The sequence below is a fragment of the Halyomorpha halys genome, unplaced genomic scaffold (assembly GCF_000696795.3).
Source record: "Halyomorpha halys isolate HHAL.00 unplaced genomic scaffold, Hhal_1.1 Scaffold106.1, whole genome shotgun sequence".
NCBI lineage: Eukaryota > Metazoa > Arthropoda > Insecta > Hemiptera > Pentatomidae > Halyomorpha > Halyomorpha halys.
Genome location: NW_027111449.1, coordinates 956,049 through 964,467, shown reverse-complemented (window position 1 = coordinate 964,467; position 8,419 = coordinate 956,049). Strand labels below are relative to the sequence as shown.

The 8,419-nt window shown below is 32.3% G+C and overlaps 1 pseudogene; it reads left to right on the top strand.

Annotated features, from left to right (window-relative positions):
• The first annotated feature begins 7,459 nt into the window (after positions 1-7,459).
• The window catches only part of LOC136796260 (uncharacterized), a 1,858-nt pseudogene continuing 898 nt past the window's right edge, over positions 7,460-8,419 (top strand).

Below are 8,419 nucleotides of genomic sequence, written 5' to 3'. Positions count from 1 at the left end.
AGAACAGCCGCGGTGCCCATATGCCCGAAATCATTTTCAAATGTTAATGTCACGTATTGATCTTTCGAATAAAAAAAAAATTTTGATTACAATTTAATTTTTTGTGTTATTTTTTACAATTTCAAGTTCTATCGGGCTTAAAAAAACACCCTATTTTTGATTCTGTTTGAACGAATAAAACTTCATTTAGCCAAAACTTTTTTATATCTTCATCTTTCTTTTTCTTGTAATTAATGATTAAAAACAATAACTTAGATGGACCAAATCATTTTTTAAGGTTTAATTCTGGGTGATAAAATACCAGTGTTTGAGTATGCTGATAAAAAGTTATGAGGCTATTTGGTGAAGGTCCGAAAACTTATGTATGAAATACGACAATCAAGAAATTAAATATATGGGGGAAAATAATTAGAATTGGTGGTTATTACGATTATTCGGATATTTGGGATTTACAATAGGGAATCATATGATTTTATTAAGCAATCCTTAGCTTATGTTTAATTACCTATTTTATCAATTCCTCACATTAAATTAAAAATTAAAACTTTTAATCACAGTTAATTTTCACTATTATATTTTATCACAATATCTGTAACCCTCCCAACGCTCAGGTCAGGCATTTAATTTATTTATTTCAACTATATTTTGGTTAAATTTCCTATTTATTTTATTATTTCAGTTCATATCATGGCTAATTATAATAATCAAGATATTTTTCATAAATTAATTTTACTTAAAATCTCTGCATAGGTTGGTTCAGAATTCTTGTGTCTGTTTTAAAATTCAATGTATAGTTTTGCACGTTAACGTTTTATGATATATAAACTGACTCTATAGAGTATTATTTTCGTTATGTAAAATCATAGTATTTTCAAAATCGAATGTATGCTGATTTTTTGGTTGCATCAGTGCTTTGAGATAATTATAGTAATTGTCCTTGAGGATGGCCGAATCTTCGGACTTATAAAGAAATATAAATTTTTTTTTAGAATAAAATTGGATAAAATCTATTTATTTAAACAATAATTACCAGTCTCATGAAAGTGTAAAGATTATATATAAAATAAAACTAATGTTTAAGAGAGGTTAGATATATTATTTCGCTGTTACAATACCTTTCATTTCGTACCTACTATCTAGAATAATATAATTTAAAACACTATTATCCTTCCATTAGTTCTTTACAGGGGCGAAACATGACCTAGTACACACTAGAGTATTTTATACATGACCTAGTACACACTAGAGTATCTTATACATGACCTAGTATACACTAGAGTATTTTATACATGACCTAGTACACACTAGAGTATCTTATACATCACCTAGTACACACTAGAGTATTTTGCGTCAGCTCATGTTGGGGTTCAGAATCGATTCCTATCCGAAGGTTCGGATTAAACCTAGAATCCAACGCAATTATGTCTCCATGCCATATCTAATATTAAAAATCATAAAAATGTGATTTGTTTCCGAGTTTAATCAAAATCGTTTGAGCCGTTTTAAACAATGTCGAAAAAATCGATTCTGTAAAGTAGAACTTTCTTTATCGATTTATCGAATTTATCGTAAAAAATGCTGTATCATCCAGGCATATAGCTGCCTTAAATCTGTAATTTCATAGTAATAGTTATTTTTGTATGATTTTTTGAGCTAGGGGGTTCACAGACAGACACAGATCATTTTGCGTGACTTGGTTATTAGGACTTTATTAAACTCGTTTTTCCGTGAAATTCGAAATTTCACAAGATTCCACTACTTTTCCTTACCATATACGCAAGTAAAGTAATTAACAAAAGTTAAAAATACATATGTTTAATTTAATAGAAAATTGTCGATTTTTTTTTTTTTATAGCTATATTTAATTGCTGCATCCTTTGAAATATTAAAGGGCCTGATATAGCGAAATATACATATTTTGTGTTGATATATCGATCTATTACTTAGAAAATTACTGAGAAGATAGATACTTATATTCCCTCTATTTACATCCCTTCTCGATCCTAGTGGTAAGAACATACAGAGCCGATGCTCAGGCTCAACTTTCGATTATAGCCGGTGCTAGTAGTGACAATAGCGATCCCGAAGAACGCTATGTACACAATGAGCGCGCGGATTCCTCTCTCAGAGGCGCCACTGCCCCACCTCTCCCTGTACTTCAACATCATCCTAATCCTCATCCCATATAACTAATCCCTAGGGATGAGGCAACTCATTGAGATTCATCACTATTTGATCATAATCCTCTTGATATTTTCGCTGTAGAATTTACTACTAACTAGTTGTGGGACTGCGCATATTAATATTAAGCTTGTCATTAATATCATAAATTTAATAAGTTGATTCCAGCCTGGTCGTCAATGGTCCACGATTCCTCTTCCATGTCATCTGGAGCGTAACTGGCCCCCTTAATGGGAATCAGAAGGAAGGGGACAGCTGAAGACCGGAGGTCGACGATAGGAGATCTGACTGCCCTGTAACTAGAAATAATTAATGCCCCAACAGATTGTGATCTGATCCTAGGACAGAGCTCTGCCTTGTTTTCTGGAGGGAGTGTCACCACTGGTCTCCCCTCGCTACAAGGTCTCTTACCTTTTTTAGTGAACAATTCAACAACTTCTAGAGGTGTTGATATCCGTGCGGTATTTTATTTATTTGGTACGTTAGTGCAGGTACGGTAGCTAAATAATTTAATTTAGTTTTTTAAATAAATCCATTTAACTTTCCATACGAGATAATCAGGAGAAAAATTATAGTACAAAATTGTATGTATTTACGAATAAAATCAATATAGGTGCAGGAAAGTGTTTTTGACGTTTATGATGAGAAAACAATTTATTTTTACCTACAAAAAATTAATTAATAGCGTTAAAAAATGAGCTTTACACAAATTAATTCAGTTTACGAATCTTCGAAAAAAAAAGATTACGAATAGTCATTAAATACAATGACTAATCCCCCTCCAAAGTATTTCTGCCATGCCCTACGCACTTTCTAAGAAGAAAATTTGTATGCCAAGTCCCATGGTACTCGGTGAAGTACGAATCAATTTGAGAGCAATTCCAATACTAGATGAACCAACTTTTTCAAAACAAATCGCTGTGATTTTTTTTTTTTTTCATAACCCCTATTTCTGATTTCATTTATGGTTTTTAGCATGAATATACTGTTTCCTTCTTCTGTAGTGACCTACATTTTAAGGAGTTTTGGACTTGTATTTTTATTGTAGTGGGCGTTCTTCGAATTTTATAATGGTCTGGGGCACACATTGGTGAACAGATTGATGTGATTTATCATTGTTTCTTCAACAAATAAAGATGGTGGGAAAGGAGATATTTTACAAGTACTTAAATTTGATTACTTTTCCTATCTGTTGACCCTAGTGTATAGCGTCTATTAGTACAACTTCCACATGCAACACAACTCTTTTCATTCTTGAGAACTAGTCTAACTTTGCTTTCGATGATGTTTCTATTCTGTATGACTTCGGTAGGCAGTGACGATATCAAAATTGGGAGCATTATAATATATTGGGTTATTTCTTCAGTATAATATATTTTACATATAGTTGATAAAGTTTAAAAAGCCAAAAGGTATTTTTCTTTTTTATTAATTTAATTTTTTTTCTTCTTTATAAAAAATGTAGTTGTTTAAATACTCATATCCTTTAACTCTTATTTATGAGCAGATAAAATTTTCCTAGAAATTCACCGTTTCGGAATTATTAGTGAAAATCCGAAAAACGTCGAAGTTTTGGGGGATTTCTCATGAAGAGCAAGCAGAAAATTTGTACAATCTTCAATAATCTGTTTTTACTTGCAAATGAACGAATTAGAACCATTTCCAGCTTTCCAACACTTAATTATTCTACACCCATTCTTTGGTCTACGTTGCATGGCTTACAAACCACTTACAGAGTTATGAAATTCATACCTCAGCTTGCTTAGATCATTAATCAAAGAAAAAGTCCTTAGTGTATAATGTTTTTATCTGTGTGTATTTTCCATATTTAACATATTAAGGAACCTGAATATGTTAGAAATCCGAAAAGTTAAAATAAATCAATACGCAAGCGCGCGATCTTAAAATCAATTTTTTTTTTCTTCTAGAAGAAGTTTGTCGGGCGGTGCGGTCAGCAAAGAACAACATAAATAAACAAAACCATATTTATTTATTTTATGCCGACGTTTCGACCTGAGTTTCAGGTCTTCATCAGGGGTTGTGGCGTAGAGGGAAGATTGGTAACGAATGAATGTGATTCGTTACCAATTTTTTTTTTCATTTTCAGTCCCTCCAAAATCTTATAAAGGGATCCCAATATATTAGGGTAACCACTAATAGGGTTAAATAATTAATAATCAGTTTATTTCAACATCTGAAGGTAATTTTAATTAGTTTTAGTTGTCATGTATCTATAGCTAAAATAGTTTTTAGTTGTCTATTTCAATTAACAATAATTTAGTTGTAAAGTTTAGCGGTAGCTAACAGTTAATAACTAAATTAGTTCCAATTTTTTGGAGGAACTTATTCTGACAACTATTTATCTATTAGTTTGTACCTTAGTTAACTAAAAATTAGCTAGCTAATTCCCAACTCTGACTATAGTCCTCTGTGAATGAGTTTCCTCGAGTAATTATGTTCATCTTCATGTGTTTTCGGACTCTTCAGAGGTACATAACTCAATAAAATAAAATAATAAATAAATAAAATTACAGTTCCCAGGGTAATCTGTTGGGCTGAACGTCAACTCGTAAGTTGAAAGGCATCCCTAAATTTAAAGGGTAGTTTCAAGATTCGAAACCCAACCAAAACCACTATAGCACTGCCCTCTATTTAGTTTATTTTCTGTTTGAAATAACGGGAATTCCTAATAAAGGTGCAGCGAGGCAGGTGACGAAAACTTATCTATTTATCTGTTTAAATCTTTAGTTTAAAATATCTTAATTAACATATTTTACCGTTGCAGTTGTTAATTGAAGAGGTTTACAACTGCCAAGTATTAGTTTTATCAGATCTGGCCTTCAGGAGCAATTAGAAACAGAAATAGAAAAGGAGTTGGTAACAGTCTATTTCAGGATCCATAACGGTAGGCGAAGAGAATGGAGGTAGGCATCATGCAGGGTTAATATTATTTGATTGAGCATACTTTTGTGGGAAGGAGAATATTTTATCGTTGTGGAAATGCATCATATATTTTTAGTTAGTTCAAAATAGACTTCATTCAGCAGAAAGGGACCAATCTACATTGTTACTTAACCGAAAAAAATGGATTTAAAGTTAAATCATATTTTATTTAAAGTTAAATTTTAAAAATTCACCTACAAAATCATATATGAATAATTTTATGCAAAGATGCTTTAATTATTATTATTATTAATTCTAAAAATATTTTTAAATTACAGCTATCTTACTGGACTTAATTTTCTAAGAGTTTTCGACTAAGCACAAATCTCAGTTTCGGAGTTGACATACTAAAAACAGCAGACCAATCTTATGGAACTTTCAAATTATTTTCCTATTTATATAGGCACTAGATTTTATGGAATCGATTTTTCTGTTGGTTACATAATCATGTCATGCTAATACTTTATGAACAATATTTCTTGTAATTGTTTAAATACACACACCCACATAATTAGTAAGAATTACGTCCCTCAAAACACCTAATGTTGTGCAGCCGTCATAGTTTGCTTACTTTTCCAAACAAAAATTTTATCCTAATAGAGTCACAATTTTCTGTGGTAGCACCCAAATTAACCTAGTATTAACTTGGCAACCATGAGCGTGTAGAACGTCACGAATTTTATGTAAATTAAGGTCCCCACCTGGGTTGAAAAATTACATAAATTACAGACAAATCTATAGTTTTATGCTCTTATATACCCCTATAATATAATTCCAATAAACATTGGAAGCAAATGTATATTGTGCATAACTGGATACGAATGTAACCCTTTCTTAAGGCTTGTTAGTTCAAAAACTTTAGATTATTAATGTCACATCAAATTTTTAGATCTTGTTTGTTTCAAGAAGGTGAGCTACAGATTTAGATTTTCATTTAATAAATTAGACAGCCCAAGAAGAAAATACGGCAGAGTATCGGTTGAGGACAGAAGTACACGGCTATGAAAGAGCGGACACTCGAACGGTGAGTGCCTGTAGAAAGCTCCTGTCGAGTGGGAAAAAAAACTCACGAAGCTCGTTGAGCCCGCCGCCCGATTTCACTAGTGATCATTGTGTAATCTATATTTGTTTGCCTTCTCTAAACCTCTTCCTCTCTCTGCCTCCTGTATCTATCTCACTTGATACGTTTCATGCAATCTTACGGAACTGTTAGGAACTTTTCGATTATTTGCCTATTTACATTGGGATTATATTTTATGGAATCGATTGTTCTGTTAGTTTCAGTTTAATATCCGCGTTTTTCTGCAAATGAAAACCTAGGGCCAGGATATTGGTATAATACAGAAATATTGGACATAACAAGTAATAGCTGCTAATCTAGTTGGTGGTTCCTTATTCAGATATCGATACCGGTTGTAACCGCGTTGCTCTTCTTAATTTAAGATTTGGTCATTCTTTAAATATAATGTAAGATAGATCTTGTCTTATCATTTTGTATATTATATCTGTCACTCCAGTGAATATGTGGTTAAGTCGAATTTTGGTCAAAATGAGTTAAGTGGTCTAAGAGAATCACAGAGGCAACATCTTCATTGTGCATAAGTGTCTAAGTCAGTCAACGTTTTAAAACAGAGTTATTGCGATGTGTTTTTTTGTCCATATTAACATCTCTAAACTGTAAATAGTTAAGTCCACATAAGCAAATTTGTACACATTTATCCATCGGTGAACAATTGTATAAATAGAGATGTTCAATTATTCACATCGATTGATTGCATTAAAAAGTGGCCAACCAAAATTCTGTTGAATTTGTTTATTTTGGAGTATCCAACATTTATAATCCCGAAACATGTTGAAAATAAAAGACAATCAGAAAAAGCATTAATTTGTTTTCATTTACTACACTTGGATGGATACTCCAAAATAAACAAATTCAATTGAAGATAAAACCATCCGATAATCCTACAACATTTTCTTAATTTTTCAGTGTTCCCCTGATCAAATTCTTCCTTTCCATTTCTCAAAACCAACTTTTTATAAGTGATTTATTGTTCACTTTCCTTCCGGTTCCTAGATTTCAGATTTTCAATAGAAAAAATTTTTATTAGGATAAAAAAGAAAAAAAACGCGTTTTCTTGTAACTTGGAAGTTCAGTCGTTCAGTTTCGTTTTACCTTCAAAAAATTAAAAAAAAGAGAGTTTTCTCGAAAAAAAGGATGGAAGAAAATGTGGAAGCCCCGCAGAATAATCAAAATCAAGGTAGGTACCTATTTTATATTTATATTATTTTATTATTTCTTATAATATTTTATTATTTATTTTATATTATTTTTCCCTAAATTGTTTTAACTTAAATTTTGAATATACATAAGAACATTCATGAATAATCTTTTTTCGACGTAGAACCCTCAATAACGGAAGAAGCGACAGCAAGCGCCGAGCCTCTTGCTTCAAGTTCACGTACCCAAAATGACTTGAAAGGTACTGTTTCACTGTTTGTCTATCATTTTAGTGAATTTTTAATTAAACTAATGCAATTTTATGAATTCAGATGACGCAAGACCAGGCCCATCAACACAAAACTTGGCAAGTTTGGCCGAGGACCTACTTTTATCTGACGATAGTGAAGCTGATCCGCATTACATCCCAACGCTATCCGGAGATTCCAGCTCCACAGAAATTGGCTGTTTGACTTTGCCTGAGGAAACGGTTCTCGCAGAAACGAGGAAAAAAGGCCGGTCTAGAATCCAGCGTGCCCAATGTAAAAAACTAAGAAATGCAGGTAAATCGTATGTAACAGAAAAAGGAAAAACAATTTCCGAAAGAAAATTATTACCTTTGAAACCATGTAGGATGAAATGTGGGGAGAGAATAAAACTTGAAGATAGGGAGGTTTGTTTTCAAAATTATTGGAATTTAGGAAGTAGAAACAAGAGGGCTAGCTACATAGGCGCTTTAATAACAATTAAAAATAAGAAAACTCAATCATTGAGAGCTGATCCCCAAAGAAATAGGTCTTGTAGTTGTTCTTATGAGGTGATTGTTAATAGAGAGAAAGTTTCGGTATGTCGATCGTGTTTCCAAAGTATTTTTGGCGAAACAAAAGGTTTCGTGCAGTTAGTATTGCAAAAAAAATATAGTTCTCCATCTGGTATTGTCAGTGATGATCTTCGTGGTTTGGCTCCCCCCAGAAATAAAATAAAACCTGACGTATTGTAGGACGTAAAATCCCATATTTTGTCCTTGCCATCAAATGAAAGTCACTATTGCAGAAATCGGACCAATAAAAAGTTTCT